Below are 17,942 nucleotides of genomic sequence, written 5' to 3'. Positions count from 1 at the left end.
TTTCATTAGTCCACTGTTAATACAGTCCCAAAATGTTTTACATGTCAACAGTCGAGTTTCAAGATGCAAAGTGTCACTTTGCAAAATGTATCATAAAATGCTAAATTTATCATCATCGAAAATTATATATCTTGAAAACCTGACTGTTGGCACGCAAAATATTTTGGGACTGTATTAAAAATGGGCTAATTAAAAAAAATCTAAAATACAGTTTGAGTGGATTTTTACTTTAAGAAAAAAAACTCACCAACTTTAAACAGCAACTATCTGAGCAGCTAACCGATCGCTGCAGCTGTACATAGTCCATCTGTAAAAAGCCCACCCAATCTACCTACCTCATCCCCATACGGTTTTTATTTTATTTACTTTTCTTCTCTTTTGCACACCAGTATCTCTACTTGCACATCATCGTCTGCTCATTTATCACTCCAGTGTTAATCTGCTAAATTGTAATTATTCGCTCCTATGGCCTACCTCCTCATGCCTTTTGCACACACTGTATATAGACTTTAACTTATAGTCATTAACTTGTTTATTGTGTTATTGGCTTGTTTATTGTTTACTCCATTCGTAACTCTGTGTAGTTGTCACACTGCTTTGCTTTATCTTGGCCAGGTCGCAGTTGCGAATGAGAACTTGTTCTCAACTAGCCTACCTGGTTAAATAAAGGCGAAATAAAAATTAAAAACACTTTTCCAAAGTGTGATGTTTGCCGAACTACCCTAAACAACAGACTTGAGTCTTAAAGCAAAATGTCCACCCTGGCTCTGCCACGGCGTAGTCATTACTACATTAAAATTAAGAACATTATGTTTTTATCATAATCATCACAATTATCCCAACCACAAGCTAGAACTCACACATTTTCATTTCACTGGTAGAATCGGGAAGTTTCGTGTCCCTGTGTATTTGTCTGCTCATAGAGAACCAAAGTCCGGCATTCATAGTGAATCCTGATACCACCCGTTTGGTAGAGGGGGCGTGCCCACAAACTTGAATAATGGCATTGTTTACTTCGAACAACCAACACACAGTAATCTCAGAACTTCTCTAGGAATTTGTTTTTTTTAAACATTTGTTTTTCACTAATGTTTGTCATCATGCCCGTGTGGTGTTCTGTGCCTGGCTATGCTAATTAAAAACAAGCACAAACATGTGTTACCTTTCACTGTTCTACCTAACAGAGATTCACCCGATTCTGCTAGTGGCTTTCGACTATCAAGAATGATGCGATGATGTGATTTCCTGCAGGAGTCCTGCAGGAAATCCCACAGGATTTTATTGAAAATGTTCCTGTGGGACAGCCATCAGGATTACTGCAGGAATTATTTTGCAGGACCAATTCTGCAGCATTCTTACTGGTCCTACAGGAATCCTACACATAATTCCTGCAGGAAGTCCTCAGAATTTAGTTTAGACGATTCCTGCAGGAATGGTTTTACAGGACAAGTTCCTACAGGAATCCTACACAGAATACCTGCAGTCTGATCAATTCTGCACAATCATTTTATTTCTGCAGGATTCTAACTCAAATGTGTCCTGCAGGCCATCTACTTGTAATTCCTGCAGTAGGCCTATAATATATACAGTATACTTTATATAGATAGGGGGAAAAGACAACACTGCATGAAAACTCAGATTGATGAGGGAAACTTTATTAATACAGCTATTTCAGCGTGTGTATGAGTGTTTGTCCAGACACCATCTAGTCATGTAACACAGCAATTCCTAGGAGACCAAAAAAAACTGCATCAGGATAATGAGATATTGGTTTCAGGCCTTAATCAAATTTAAGTGCAAAAAAAAATCTAATCTGCAATTTCTGATGAGATCGTTTATCTACTGTATATTTCCATGATGTCCCAAGTTAATGTTAATGATTCATCTCTTCGCTTTAAGATGCAACGTCCAGACACTAACATGCACCACTTGTGATAGACCTGCACTTTGCCTTAAAAAAAATCCCCAATAAAGAACACAAATGTGTTTATATAATTCCATTCACACTCCTTCTGCTCTCCATCAACTGTTTCACAGACCTCTGGCAATATGGAGACCCAGCAACTCCAGAAAGTTGTTCTGAAGCACATGGAGGAAAAGGACTGACCCCTCACTCGTGGTGAATGTGTTGTGATCAGGGTTGATTGGATTCAGATCAAGTTGTGAGATCTTGGATGACATTTAAATGCTTGTCAAAATCACAAGTCAATTTATGGAGTTTTTTTATTGTGCATTTGCTCACAGTATTCCACATAGGGAGTCTACACACTACCAGAGGCATGTATGAAGTTCCCCACAGCATCATCAAAACCAGCTCTACCCACTTCAAGCTCAGATACAGAATATGCTAACTGTCACCATGACTCTGCCCATTGATGGAGATATTTGGTTAATTAATGGACACTATTTGGATTAACTATATATTTGTCTGAATACAAATTCATGATCTTATATTTCTTCTGCATGAGATCACTATAACAGAGAACTGATGGGAATCTATGTCTGAGGAACTAGGACAGTGGGAGAGGTGGTTATTTAAGTGTTTTAAATAAGAAAGGAAGAAGAGATATCGTCTGTAGTTTTGGACAACAGATGGATCAATACAGTGCTGCAGTTGATTAGGGTTGCTTAGGAATGGAAGGAGGTCTCCTGAGATGGTCTGGAGAAGGAGTGTTGGAGGGGGGAAGGGGAATCAAGTTGGCAGGTGATTTCCTGGTTGGATGTCACAAGTTGCAGGACGTCATCTGGAACGAGGAAGGATGAAGAGATGTTCAACCAGAGAAAGAAGGTAACAATGTGGGTTTGGGACTGATACTCTCTGCATGAGGTCTAGTGAAGGAGTTTTGGATGCTATAAAGCTTGCTATAAAGCTTATTTAGAGAAGATGAAGTGATAGGTCATGTTTCCTCAACTTCTTCTCAGCTGCAAAAAGCCCTGTCCTACAAGATGATTACAAAGTGCTGTTGCTCTTACCGGAGTTCAGACTTTTACTAGACCAGCTCAATCCTTGGTCTGACACCTTGAAGATAAGGTTAAAAACAATGAGTTAATCTGGTGCTTTTCTCTTCAATGCAGTTTTCAGTTGTCTCTCTCTCATTCAACTGACTAGGCTACTCTTATACAATTCTAAATAGTCAACATAATTCATAAATATTTTATCAATAGTTTTTAAGTATCACATTTTCTCAAAATACATTTCCCATCATGTCATTCTCAACATATCCCTAACAACAGCAAGTTACAATGTTTCCCTTTGTTTCCCTTTTCACACTGCATTGTTCTTAGACCCAGGCTATCTTGGCAGTTTTATAGGCCTGAAGATATTTCAACAAGTCTGGACGATAACAGGCTACACTGAAAACTTGAGCTTGGTTCCCAAATTTCTAAACCATCTTTGGTATAGTGTCGCCATAATATTTGAATTGAGGAAGTGTGATCCTAATAATTAGGATATTTTAGCGATCCACAGCAGAAGACGTCCTAAATACCTCCCAGAATTCAGATGTGAGCTAAACAGCACACTTGATATGCGTTTTTTAGGCTAAGAATGAGAACGTGCACTTGTCATTTCCAAACATTTAGCCCAGTTGTATGCTGCTGCTATCTATTAACAGCAAGGTACGCATTACATTTTTTTGATGCATTTGGCAATGTTCAATTAATTCGCACAAAACGTATAAACAAAAGCATTCACTGTGAAAGTTGATACATGTACTGCAGTTCCTTCATGTACAGGCTATTTATCAAATCAGTTATTGTTTTCTTGCTCAAACCACGAACACTTGTCAAACTCAGATATTTTTCTCAAAACACAGGGATGTCAATTCGCACGGGACTAGTATTATGAGAAGAGTTTGGAGTTTGCCAAAAAACAGCAGGTCATTCTGACTGGAATTATTACTCTCCTGTCATGTAAAAGTTACTGACATGGCAGATTCAGACGGGACTAAAATTACAGATGTGGTGTTATGTGCTCGTGCACATAACTATATTACCTGACCTCCTCCAGTAAAACAAATCCTGTCCAAATAGGGCTTGTCAACTTTCTGGGAATTACTCTATACTCAAATTCCACCCATCCTAAATAGCATGCTATTCCCTACAGTGCACACTTAATATCAGCAGCCATAAGCCCTATTCGCACAGAACTAGTGTTACTATAGGACGTTGGTTAAGAAATTATTACCCCAGTATGTCGGTTTTTCCAGTGGAAGATTTGGACAGGATTGGTTTGACCAAACTGCTCCTGTAACTCTTTTTTTTCTCCTGAAGGAGGCTCTTCTAGGCGAGAAGATATTTCAAATGTCTAGGGATAACCTAATAATCGGCCTAATGGCTTTCAGTTTGGAGAAAGTCTAAATAATAACGCATATCAATAAAAACCATGAACTGCAACCTATGCAAATCTGTCAATTTATCAATTCATTGGCACAATATCTGTCACACCCTGATCGGTGTCGCCCATCTTCCCCATTATCCCGAGCATTTATACCTGTGTTCTCTGTTTGTCTGTTCATCTTGTCTTGTCAGGTCTTACCAGCGTGTGTTCCCATTTCCCTGTTTCGCAAGTGTTTGTGTCCCTGTTTTCCCAATTCTGACCATTTCTGCCTGCCCTGACCCCGAGCCTGCCGTCCTGTACCTGCCTGCCTCTGACCTGATTATGACCCTCCGCCTGTCCTCGACCTGCTATAATAACTGCACTATCTGCCTACTGTGTCTGCATCTGGATCATATCCTGAGCCGTGATAATAACGTCCACTTCACCTTTTAAAAGAGAAGAATGGAACTAGGAAAGTGTATATGTGACAAAACAGATTATTCATCTGTAGGATACGTGCATAGCATTTTGTTTTAAGCATCAATTTGTTCCCATGTTCTTAACCAAACTGGGTGCAGCACCTGTTAAACTATTTTAATATCCCTCAGAACCCAGGGATGACAATTAGGTTTTTAGGGTTTGGATGTTAACTTTTTCCCCCACCTTTATTTAACCAGGTAAGCCAGTTGAGAACAAGTTCTTATTTACAACTGCAACCTGGCCAAGATAAAGCAAAGCGACACAAACAACAACAGAGTTACACATGGAATAAACAAACGTACAGTCAATAACAAAATAGAAAAATACTATATACAGTGTGTGCAAATGGTGTGAAGAGGTAAAGCAATAAATAGGCCATAGTAGCAAAGTAATTACAATTTAGATGTGCAGATGATGATGTGCAAGTAGAAATACTGGTGTGCAAAAAAGTAAATAAAAACAATATGGGGATGAGGTCGGTAGATTGGATGGGCTATTTACAGCTGCAGAGATCGGTAAGCTGCTCAGATAGTTGATGCTTAAAGTTAGTGAGGGAGATATGAGGACAGCAGAAGTGTTTTATGGAACGTTTGACAGTGATGATGGATGGTCGTTTGACCGCGGACCCATAGCGGATGCAGCAACCTTCCTGCCAAGTAAAAATTACTGACATGGCAGATTCAGACGGGACTAAATTTACAGATGTGGTGATTTGTGCTCGTGTACATAATTAGTTACTGAGCTCCCCAAGTGAAATTTATCCCGTCTGAATAGGACTTGTCAACTTTCTGGGAATCAGAAGGGAGAGAATGGAGGCTCTACCCGACTCGCCAACCTTGCTGTGTAAGCACTTGCCACCTTTTGGAACCCTGTAGAACTGTAGCCTGTGTAGTAAACCACCATCACATCATAGGAGATGCGCTGCAACAAACTGAGGTAACCCAGTAGGCAAAAACATTCTGAATCAACATTGTTTCCACGTAATTTCAACCACAAATATATATGTGATGAAGTTGAATCAGCACAGAAAGCTGATTGGATTTTCAAAAAGTCGGCAACGTAAGTGCATTGTCTTTTTTCACGTGTGCTCCCTCTCTGGCCTCTAGGTCACCAGGCTGCTCATTATGGTGCACACCTGTCACCATCGTTACGCGTACCTGCAGATTCAGCTGGACTCCATTACTTCCCTGATTACGTTCCCTATATATATATATATATATTACTCCCTTCCCCAGGCTTCATTGTTTCTGTTTCTTGTCTGTGCAGTGGTCATGTTTTGTACTGTTACATTTATTTATTAAAACACATTCCCTGAACTTCCTGACTCTCAGCGCACTCGTTACACTTTTAACCTAAATCCAATGACATGGTGACACTGGTTTGTGGATTTCATGTTGAAGTTGCATTAGTTGAAATGTAAATCAAAACTAGTCGTGGAACTGAAGTCTGTGCCCAGTGGGAAATCACCCCATCCCTGGCCCCTAAATCTCCTTACAGAGAGCCAAGGTCGGAGGTCAGGGCCATCTGCATTTTAAAACAGATTAAATGACATATTAATGACCCACGAGCAGACGGCTGCTTGCTCTTTTGTTTCTTTAATTAAATCTGTATACCCTGTACCTGATGCTCGGGAGTATGCGACAGGCATACAGATTGAACGCGGAACCTTGAACGCGGAACCGCGCAGTGAACATCTTTTTGCTGTTTTTTCTCTCAAAGGAGAATGTGGTCAATCGGATTCTTGTTGATTTAGGACTAATTTCAGGCTTTAGTTCTTCAAAGTGGGATAAAAAAAAACGATCAGTGTGACGTGAACGGTATGCATAAGCAGAGGGAATACTATTTATTTTTATAGAGCAAGGCTTGAGCTCTGGATCCCCTGGTGTGAATTTGGAATAACTTCAAAGATTGCCTCTTGCACAAATAATTGCTGCATTAAAATTCACATCCAAAATTTGTATTCATGTAATGCAATGTATATTGTATGGAAGCACCTGAAACGGAGCATGGCAAACATTGTCCTTTTTCCCCTTTGTTCATATATGAATTATAAAAATGGTTTAGAGACAGCAAGCAATATGACATATACAATTAATGCATGACAATTGATGACATTAGTATGACTTGATGAATGTTAATGTTGTTACATTTACCCTTGATTGTGTCTAGTTTTTCTAGGTTCTTTCAGTCATTCACCTGCCCTTTTCAAGCACTTAAATTCTCTGACTATGACCTTCTGACTTCTGCCTGTTGGTTAATTTGCATTTCAAATAACTGCCGCTCCTGCTATTTTGTTATGGTGACCTTCAAGCCCCAAGCCCAAGGTCTTTGAACTCTGTAGAAAGGAAAGAAATCAGTGGAAGTTGTATTGACTACAGGCTTTATTGACCTTCAGTGTGTCTTTTCCTCCTTCCACTCAAAGACACGGGGAGCTTTATGGTGAAATTCTCCTTCGACCAGGAATTTGCCTGTGGTGGCATCTCTAGCTGTCAAGGGGGGCACTTTACAGCCCTCAGAGAACTTTAACTCTTGAGGTCAAAACCCACTTCATGGCACAGAAACAGCGAACATTAGATGCTATCTTCACAGGTTTCCCCACCACCACTTCAACTGGGTTGCACCTTAGGCATTGGTGCCATGACATGGTGCGTGTCAAGGAACTGAGAACTATGGCGTCGTCTAGAACCTTCAGGCGAAAGTCAAGGACTCATGGTGTGACGGTTTCCAGTATCTCCCACATAGTACATCTGACGAAACAGCAGCTTCGTGACTTATTCATTCATTCATTAATTATTCATGAAAGGCAAAGAAAGTAACCTTCGGTATGCAGCAGTGCACGATTTCTATAATGCTCACCAGATGCATTTTCTCTGTTCCACTGTAGTGTGTTTGGACACTGGCAATATACAGTATTTCCCTGAATGAATAATACAGTGTGGTAAGTTATGGGATGCCATTTTCTTTTTTTGTAAAAATGTAATTTACGACAAATCATGTTATATTTATTTGGTAGGGTATTGTACTAGTATGTTGTACATTGAGTGGAATTGCAGGAACCCGGTTACAAAAATCACTCCATTTTCCCAGGACAAATAACTGAGAAACCGGTAAATTATAATAAATTATTTATTATTTGAACAGCATGGAGTGAAATGAAAATACCCCCAGGGTGGGGACCAATTATGGAGCGCAGTTTACAATGCATGTAGACCCATCATCTCATCATGGTAACTTTTTTTCTTGTGACAGATAGGACTACACTTGCTGCAGCATAGTCTGTGGTGCAGTAATGTAATATAAGGACTGAATGCACGTCTAATTTACCCATCTCCATCTGGCTCTCGGCAGTCACCTTATTTTTTTTATTTTAAAGACTTGTATTTCTTATTGCAGCTGCAGAGTTTTAAAACAGCCTATCCCTCTAATATTGTTGCTTTAAATCAGTGCACGGGCGAGCACTCTCTCGCAGTCTTTCTCGCTCTCCATCAACTCCATTCAAATTGCATCCAAAATAGATAGCCCTATATATAGAAGTCAGGTAATAAATTCAATGCAGTATTAGCCTTATATTTAGCTAACTAATGATGGGTTATGCATAATAAGCATCTAACTTGTAGCCTCTGTCTCAAGATAAATACTCACGCACCTATGCTCCGATGGCCTCTTAAAAATAAGAAACGCTCCTTCGCTCCTGGAGTGCCATGCAGGAAAAGCTAGACTAGAATAACTTGGACATTTTTTTTTTTGCATTCATTACCAATAGACTATTCGAAGAGGGACGCAAGCTCTTATTTGCTGAATGTTAAATACGGCAGCCAATAGAACTCATGGGTAGTTTGAAAGAATGGCGGTAGGCTATATCAGTTATTTATTCAGACCCATAACTATTAAATCTTTGTGAAGAGAAGTGAAAGCCGTCTGTATCTAATTCTAGTCCTATTATTATTCAAGCATGTCATTCGAATGATGATGAAGATAAGGACAACAAAAACTTATTTCATTTAACTGTTGAAAGTCAGGAAGAAATGAAGCAACAATTGAGAGAGAAAGAGGTAGGCTAATAACATTAAGGAAAATAAGTATATACAGTGCATTCAAAGTATTTAGACCCCGTTACTTTTTCCACATTTTGTTACGTTACAGCCTTATTCTAAAACGGTTTAAATAAAAATGTTTCCTCAATCTACACACAATACCCAGTAATGACAAAGCGAAAACAGGTTTTCAGAAATACAAATAAAAAAAACTGAAATACCTTATGTACATAAGTATTCAGACCCTTTGCTATGAGACTTGAAATTGAGTTAAGGTGAATCCTGTTTCCATTGATCAACCTTGAGATCAACTTGGAGTCCACCTGTGGTAAATTAAACTGATTGGACATTATTTGGAAGGGCCAACACCTGTCTATGTAAGGTCCCACATTTGATGGTGCATCTCAGAGCAAAAGCCATGAGGGCAAAATATGTTTTCAGTAGAGCTCCGAGACAGGATTGTGTCGAGGTACAGATCTAGGGAAGGGTACCAAAACATTTCTGCAGCATTGAAGGTCCCCAAGAACACAGTGGCCTCCATCATTCTTAAATGGAAGAAGTTTGGAACCACCAAAACTCTTCCTAGAGCTGGCCACCTGGCCAAACTTAATGTTGCGACTCTAGGGGCAGTATTTTCATTTTTGGAGAAAAAAAACGTTCCTGTTTTCAACGGGATATTTTGTCAGGAAAAGATGCTAGAATATGCATTTAATTGACACCTTTCGATAGAAAACACTAACGTTTCCAAAACTGTAAAGATATTGTCTGTGAGTAAAACAGAACTGATGTTGCAAGCGAAAGCCTTAGAAAAATCAAATCCGGAAGTGCCCCAGGTTTTGAAAGCGCTGCGTTCCAATGACTCCCTATTTGGCTGTGAATGTACTATCAACAAGCTTACGCTTTCTACGTATTCCACACGGTGTCTACAGCATTGTGACGTAGTTTTACGCATTTCTGTTGAAGAATAGCCGTAGGCGAGCACATTGCGTGTGGTCACATGGTGGCTCCGAGAGAGATTCTCCGTAAAGTACAGAGGTAGCCATTACTCCAATCGGTCCTAGAAAAAAACGAATTGTCCCGACGGATATATTATATTATCGAATAGATATTAGAAAAACACCTTGAGGATGGATTCTAAACAACGTTTGCCATGTTTCTGTCGATATTATGGAGCTAATTTGGAATATTTTTCTGCGTTGTGGTGACCGCAATTTCTGGGCGATTTCTTAGCCAAATGTGAAGAACAAACGGAGCTGTTTCGCCTACAAAAATAATCTTTGGGGGATTTTTTTTTTTTTACTTTGGCTATCTACCTGGGAGTCTCGTTAGTGAAAACATCCGAGGTTCATCAAAGGTAAATTATTTAATTTGATTGCTTTTCTGATTTCCGTGACAAGGTTGCCTGCTGCTAGCAAGGCATAATGCTATGCTAGGCTATTATAAACTTACACAAATGCTTGTCTAGTGTTGGCTGTAAAGCATATTTTGAAAATCTGAGATGACAGGGTGATTAACAAAAGGCTAAGCTGTGTCTCAATATATTTCATTTGTGATTTTCATGAATATGAATATTTTCTAGGGATATTTATGTCCGCTGCGTTATGCTAATTAGTTTCAGGCGATGATTACGCTCCCGTATGCGGGTTTGGGAGTCACTAGAGGTTTGAACAATCGGGGGAGAAGGGCCTTGGTCAGGGAGGTGACCAACAACCCGATGGTCACTCTGACGGAGCTCTAGATTTCCTCTGTGGAGATGAGAGAACATCCAGAAGGACTACCATCTCTGCATTACTCCACCAATCAAGCATTTATGGTAGTGGCCAGAAGGAAGCCACTCCTCAGTAAAAGGCACGAAACCCAGCTTGAAATTTGCCAAAGGCACCTAAAGACTCTCAGACCATGAGAAACAAGACTCTCTGGTCTGATGAAACCAAGATTAAACTCTTTGGCCTGAATGTCAAGCTTGACACCTCCAATTGACTGATGTCAATTAGCCTATCAGAAGCTTCTAACGCCATGACATCATTTTCTGGAATTTTCCAAGCTGTTTAACGGCACAGTAAACTAAGTGTATGTAAACCTGTCATGCACAAAGTAGATACCCTAACTGACTTGGCAAAACTATAGTTTGTTAACAAGAAATGTGTGGAGTGGTTGAAAAACAAGTTTTAATGACTCCAACCTAAGTGTATGTAATCTTCCGACTTCAACTGTATATTCCTAAAGCTTAAGTGGATAATGATGCTGTCGCTGCTTCCTGTTGACAAAACATTTTGATAAAGCACAGTGTCTGTTCACCATTTTTAACGTGTCCAAATCAATAACAAATATGCAGAAACAGATAGTGATATATTGAAAACAGCAATATAAAATGTACTATCTACACCAGTGGAGGCTCCTCAGAGGAAGAAGGGGAGGACGGACCATCCTCAGTGAATTTCATAACTTTAAATGTTTCATTATTATTATATTTTAGATAAAACTATACAATATATATTCCCTTCACTAAATATTTTATTAAAACATACTGTTTTAATGAAGGTCTACAGTAGCCTGTAGGGTAGCACCATCATGTACTTGGAAGACATCTAGCTTCCGTCCTCCTCTGGGTGCATTGACATCAATACAAAACCTAGGAGGCTCATGGTTCTCACATCCTGCAACCTAGAGAGTGTGCAAAGTTGTCATCAAGGCAAAGGGTGGCTGCTTTCAAGAATCTCAAATATATTTTGATTTGTTTAACACTTCTTTGGTTACTACATGATTCCGTGTTATTTCATAGTTTTGATGTCTTCACTATTATTATACAATGTAGAAAATAGTAAAAATAAATTAAAACCTTGAATGATTAGGTGTGTCCAAACTTTTGATTGGTACTGTATGTAAATAAGGTATCTGTTTTTTACTTTTAATACATTTTCAAAAATGTCGAAAAACCTGTTTTCACTTTGTAATTATTGGGTATTGTGTTTAAATTGATGGAAAAAATAAATGTGTTCCATTTTAGAATAAGGCTGTAATGTAACAAAATGTGGGAAAGGTCAAGGGGTCTGAATACTTTCCGAATGCACTGTATTTAATATAGTTTTATCTTTTTAAATGTTTTACAATTTTTATTTTTATGAAATTCACTGAGGAGTATGGTCCTACCCTTTCTCCTCTGAGGAGCCTCCACTGATTCCCAGTCATGTGGAATCCATAGATTAGGGCCACATGAATTAATTTTAAATACCTAAATTGAACTATAACTCATTTAAATCTTTGAAATTGTTGCTTGCTTCTTTTAAAATTTTCTTCAGTGTATATTCTGACCATTTCCTTATAATCCCCCAGGTGTTTTCTTTCCAATGATACCAAGTTTATGCATGTCCTTATCATATAACCGCTCATTAAAAACAATCACTTTTGGGTGTCTATTTAGGTGGGAATCTACATTTTTCCCGCTTTATTAATTAATTAAGCAATCAATCTTATGTCATCATGATGACTATAAACTTTAATGCTAACATCACCAATCTGAGGTAAAATGATGTGTAATTCCATTCAATTTTATGGGGTAAAAATGCAAGTTTGTAAGGTAGTAACACAAACTGTCCACATTAGGGAAATTAGTGCAGTAAACAATCATTGGTTATTGCAAAATAATTAAACATGTCAATTTAAGATGATAGCATATGTTGCCCACTCACAAACTATTGCAACAATGACAAACACAGTTTAACCAAGTTCTCTAGACTAGACTGTGCAGCAGCCTGAACATTTGATGTCCCTACACATGTGCTTTTGTAACTGCTAGGATTAGAAACAGGGTCTCCCACCAGAGAAACCAACGTCTTGACCTTTCGACCACTACACTTTCACATGTGCATGTTCACATTAAAATCTTAACTAGGGCTGTCAAACAATACAAAAATGTAATTGCGTTTATCGCAGGATTTGCTGTGATTAATCACGATTAATCCCAAATTCATAATTTGCTCAAAATTGAGCTGCATTTTATATATATATACACACACAAGCAGAATATTGCCGTTTACATTTTGTCCAAAGTAACAGTTAGCAAAACTACGTACATTGTTTTGACATCGCATTGTTGTTTTTAGCTGTATAGATTGTGTTTTGGATGTTTTCTGTGTATTTTGAATGTTTTCAGACAGTGTGATAAAAGAAAATTAGTGTACTAAAATTACAAAACAGCTTGAGTTAAGTAATTAACTCTGACGGCGGTGTTAAAAGTATAAATAAGTACGCATGGAGTGCTAGCTTCTCTGATCTTTTCACTGGGCACTTATCAAAGGTCACTGGCCAATATATGAGGAAGAGAGGCATGCACCTGCAGCAGTAACTCCCGAATGGATGGCTCAGAAATAATAAATGATTATTTCTAACACACTTTAACTATTATACTCAGGTAGGCTGTTACCTTTTTACAAAATGGAATTACAGAATTTGCAATTCTGTATGTGGAAACAGAGCTACTGCAATACCACATTTTCACATGTAAGGAGAATAACACTTTCATCACAACATGAACTTGCCTTTCCACATGTGAATGTTTCTTACATGTGAAACTGCAAATGTGATTTTTACGTGATTGTTTCTTTACATGTGAAAATGCAATTCTGTAAGTGAAAGTGAGATTTTCACATGTGGAGTTCTTATCTGTGAAACCGCAAATTAGATTTTCACATGTGCATTTACAATCCCAAATATTAAACGTGAGATTTTCAAGTTTTTCAAAATTCATGTGCAACTGCAATTCAAATGTGAGGTTTCTTCTCACATGTGAAAAGGTGGAGTTAAGGACTGACAGCTTCATGAATGACTAGCATAGCTGGTCCCTTAGTTTAGAATTCTTCTTCGTGCTTCTACAGCATTCCTTGCTGTTTGGGGTTTTAGGCTGGGTTTCTGTACAGCACGTTGTGACATCAGCTGATGAAAGAAGGACTTTATAAATACATTTGATTGAAATATTGATATATTGGCTGCTGCAGTGGATGCCTCCTCTACCCCTGTTTCAATCCCTCTTCCTCCTCCTCCCTCCAGCCTCCCAGCTTGTGTAGTAGAGACACCCTCTTATCTCCCGTGCTGGGTGCCCCACCGACATGTCTGGCCTGTGTGAGAGAGAACATCCCTGCTGCACTGTTTGCTTAGTGAGGTCTGCACACCAATACGGGACACCGGGGGTCTGTTGGTAGATCAGCATGTAAGCGGCCCAATATGGTGCAGTCGACAGTAAACAAACGCAACCTCCTCCACCGCAGAGAGCAGGAGGCTATGTACACCCTGGGTGTGTGCCGTGGGCATCCCCTTACATCCACTGTCTCCTGCCATGTATATTTGGCAATGGAGATCGCTATAGCTGGAGAGGGTGTATTGATATGATTGAGATGCATTCATTAGGATAGGTTGTCATGGTTCCGACACCAAAATAAAAGAAAACCACTCTTATTCTCATGCCTGCTATGTTGAACTTCAGGGAGGGGCATACAGGACACCTATGTATTCACATGCATGTACACTCAGTGACCAGTTTATTAGATACACCCATCTAGTACCGGGTCAGATCCCCCTTTGCCTCCAGAACAGCCTGAATTATTTGGGGCATGGAAACACTGCTCAATTGATATCAAGGGACCTAACGTGTACCAGGAAAACATTCCCCACACCATTACACCACCAGCCCATACTGTTGACACCAAGCAAAATTCGTCAGACCAGGTAATGTTTTCCCACTCGTCAATTGTCCAGTGTTGGTGATTGTGCCCCCACTGGAGCCACTTATTCTTGTTTTTAGCTGACAGGAGTGGAACCCGGTGTGGTCATCTGCTGCAATAGCCCATCCGTGACAATGACCGACGAGTTGTGCGCTCCAAGATGCCATTCTGCACAACACTGTACTGCGCCTTTATTTGCCTGCTTGTGGCCCACCTGTTAGCTTGTGGCCCACCTGTTAGCTTGCACGATTCTTGTCATTCTCCTTCCACCTGTCATCAACAAGCTGTTTACGCCCACAGGACTGCCGCTGACCATTCTCTGTAAACTCTAGACAGTGTCATGCGTGAAAAGTGTAGGGGGCCAGCCATTTCTGAGATACAGGACCCGGCATGCCAGGCACCGACAATCATATCACACTCAAAGTCGCTTCGGTCACACGTTTTGCCCATTCTAACGTTCAATCGAACAGTAACTGAATGCTTCAATAACTATCTGCTTGTTTTATATAGCAAGCCACGACTGTGTGACTCACTGTCTGTGGGAGTGAACCGTTTTCGTGAGCAGGGTGGGGTACCTAATAAACTGACCACCGAGTGTATATTGGTGTGTTGTCAAGCTCAAGTGCCAAAATAAGATAAGCCCACAGCTTAGTCCATGCGAATGATGAGTTGTTGCTCGTTCCATGTTTCATGAGTGCTTACATGTGCATACCGATCTAATTTTGTCTGTGGAGGGATCCGCAAGGTCCCCACATTAAATTTATCTCCAGGTCACCTGCGGGCCTCCGTTCTTCCAGAAGACATATGGATGAAGTGGCAACAAATAGAAGTCCATGTGGTTTTCAAGAGACTTTGAGTTATGGGCGCACCTGTCAATAAACTCTGGAGGGCAATTTTTGCTTGTAGTCACACTGGGTTACCATAAAAACACCATCACCGATCATGAACACTTGTATTCAGTTGGATGGAGGGAGAGATTGAATGGGAGATTTATCAGATGTATCCATTGACATAGTCAATAGGGGAGTTTTATTCAAGCTTGCCACATTGATTGGATGTGATGACAAGGAGATGTGTAGCCTAAAAAATCCACACATCACTTTTTTTTGCATGGTTGTGGAGTTGTATGACTTAAACCAAATTATACAATGTGTGGCAAACCTCTTCAAGGTTAGGAGCGTTTGTCACAAATTAAGTGGTAAACTGTCACCAAATCACCCAAGAATGAGAGTTCTTTCGAACAGGACAGTACCTGTGTGTTTGTTTCTCCGTCCTGGTCCACCCAGGCCGTGGGCGAGGTCAAGGATAGCAGGGTTCAGTACACGAATCGGGTTCTCGGTAGGTCCAGGTCCAAACGCCAACAGGTAAATCCAAAACAATCCAGCTCATACACGGTAAATCCAGCCAATCTCTATTGTCTCTTTCTCTATTGTTCATAGATCCTTCCAGCACTCTCTCTCTCTTCCTGGTTTTTCTTGACCCTTTATCTGTGGGTTGGCTCCACCTTCTGAGGGTTCCCCTTGCTTCTGGGACTTGTAGTTTTGGCGGTCGGCCATTTTGTGATCTGTAGTTCTGACAGGGGTGGCCATTTTAGTGATCGGGCAGAGCCCGTTTATTAGTTCTGCTCTCACATATCTGCCATTTATTACTCAACCCCCTTCTTTGCCACAAATGACTTTGAGTAGCATTTGAGCGTACGGAATCTTTTAGAAGATGATTTCACATACACCTTGTGACCTTTTGGGCTTAATCCATATTCTTACTCTCTCAACAGTAGGCTACATAAAGTATTTCCATGCGGAAGCGTGTATTGGGATCATTTCAGGGATCAGCCCCTGGTTACCTACCACCTTGATTTCCTTAAAACCTCCACTGGATCCGTACAATCAATAAAATGTAACATATACAGTAGGTGAGGATAATCTATTCATTTGCCAATTACATTCCAATAAAACTCCCCACAGACCTTGATTACCCATGTGAATTAGATTAAAGTAATTAGATCATTCTGACAAATTTGAACTGTTCCAAAAATTGTGCATAGTCATTTAATTAATGAAACACGAAAAATCAGCCATTCCAAATCTGCTCATCGATGGAGGAACCTGTGGCTTGGACAAATCCACTAACAGAAGGTGACATTTAAGTGACATGGTCTTTAAATGTCCATTAGTTTTCATTCAAGATGTTGCGTTTGATTTACAAAATCAGCACCATGTGGCTGGTGCTCAACAGAGTCAGATACAGTACTTATAAGTCAAATGTAATAAGGTCTGTTAAAACAGGATTATCCCTCTAATATGGTTTGTATTGCCCAGCGAGTGCAGTTCCCTCTCAGCTAAAATGGACACAAACAGCCCAGGCTACATAGGCATCAAGTAGTGAAGCTTATAACTCCACAGCCTCCTCACGATTTGAGCTGTGTATGAATATCACCATTCAGCCCTTAACTACTGTGTTGTGGATACATTAGTGAACAGTTGCATTAGTGAGTGCAACTTTGTTGATTCCATTAAAGCAGTTTATGTGGGAAGCATACACTTCAAATCAAATCAAATGTATTTATATAGCCCTTCGTACATCAGCTGATATCTCAAAGTGCTGTACAGAAACCCAGCCTAAAACCCCAAACAGCAAGCAATGCAGGTGTAGAAGCACAACACCTGTTGCACGTGACAAATAAACTTTGATTTGAAATGACTGCCTCGCCTGGCTCACCAACTACTTCTCTGACAGAGTTCAGTGTGTCAAATCGGAAGGCCTGTTGTCCTGACCTGTATTTTTTATTTTTTTATTTTACCTTTATTTAACCAGGCAAGTCAGTTAAGAACAAATTCTTATTTTCAATGACGGCCTAGGAACAGTGGGTTAACTGCCTGTTCAGGGGCAGAACGACAGATTTGTACCTTGTCAGCTCGGGGGTTTGAACTTGCAACCTTCCGGTTACTAGTTACTATACTTATGGCCCTCTTTGGACACTGTGTTAACAAACCTCCAGACGAGCTTCAACGCCATACAACTCTCCTTCTGTTGCCTCCAACTGCTCTTAAATTCAAGTAAAACTAAATGCATGCTTCCACCGATTGCTTCTGTCACGCCCTGACCTTAGAGAGCCTTTTTATGTCTCTATTTGGTTTGGTCAGGGTGTGATTTGGGTGGGCATTCTATGTTCTGTTTTCTATGTTTTTGCCGGGTATGGTTCTCAATCAGGGACAGCTGTCTATCGTTGTCTCTGATTGGGAATCATACTTAGGCAGTCTTTTCCCCTTTTGTCATGTTGGGAAGTTGTCTTTGTTAGGGATACTATAGCCCTTGTAAGCTTCACGGTCGTTTTTTTGGTGTAATTTTAACAAATAAAATAAAATGTACACTGCACCTTGGTCTCATTCCGAC

The 17,942-nt window shown here is 39.9% G+C and overlaps 1 long non-coding RNA gene across 1 annotated transcript; it reads right to left on the bottom strand.

Annotated features, from left to right (window-relative positions):
- Positions 1-1,634: 1,634 nt before the first annotated feature.
- On the bottom strand, positions 1,635-15,981 carry LOC115138921 (uncharacterized). The gene is made up of 3 exons (XR_003865026.2): positions 15,802-15,981; positions 2,974-3,019; positions 1,635-2,744 (listed from the first exon to the last, which is right to left on the bottom strand). It is a non-coding gene; the product is annotated as an uncharacterized LOC115138921 (long non-coding RNA).
- Positions 15,982-17,942: the final 1,961 nt, after the last annotated feature.

This window comes from Oncorhynchus nerka, linkage group LG12 (assembly GCF_034236695.1).
Source record: "Oncorhynchus nerka isolate Pitt River linkage group LG12, Oner_Uvic_2.0, whole genome shotgun sequence".
Taxonomy (NCBI): Eukaryota; Metazoa; Chordata; class Actinopteri; order Salmoniformes; family Salmonidae; genus Oncorhynchus; species Oncorhynchus nerka.
The sequence above is the reverse complement of the archived record's forward strand: the minus strand, read 5'-3'. Positions and strand labels throughout refer to the sequence as shown.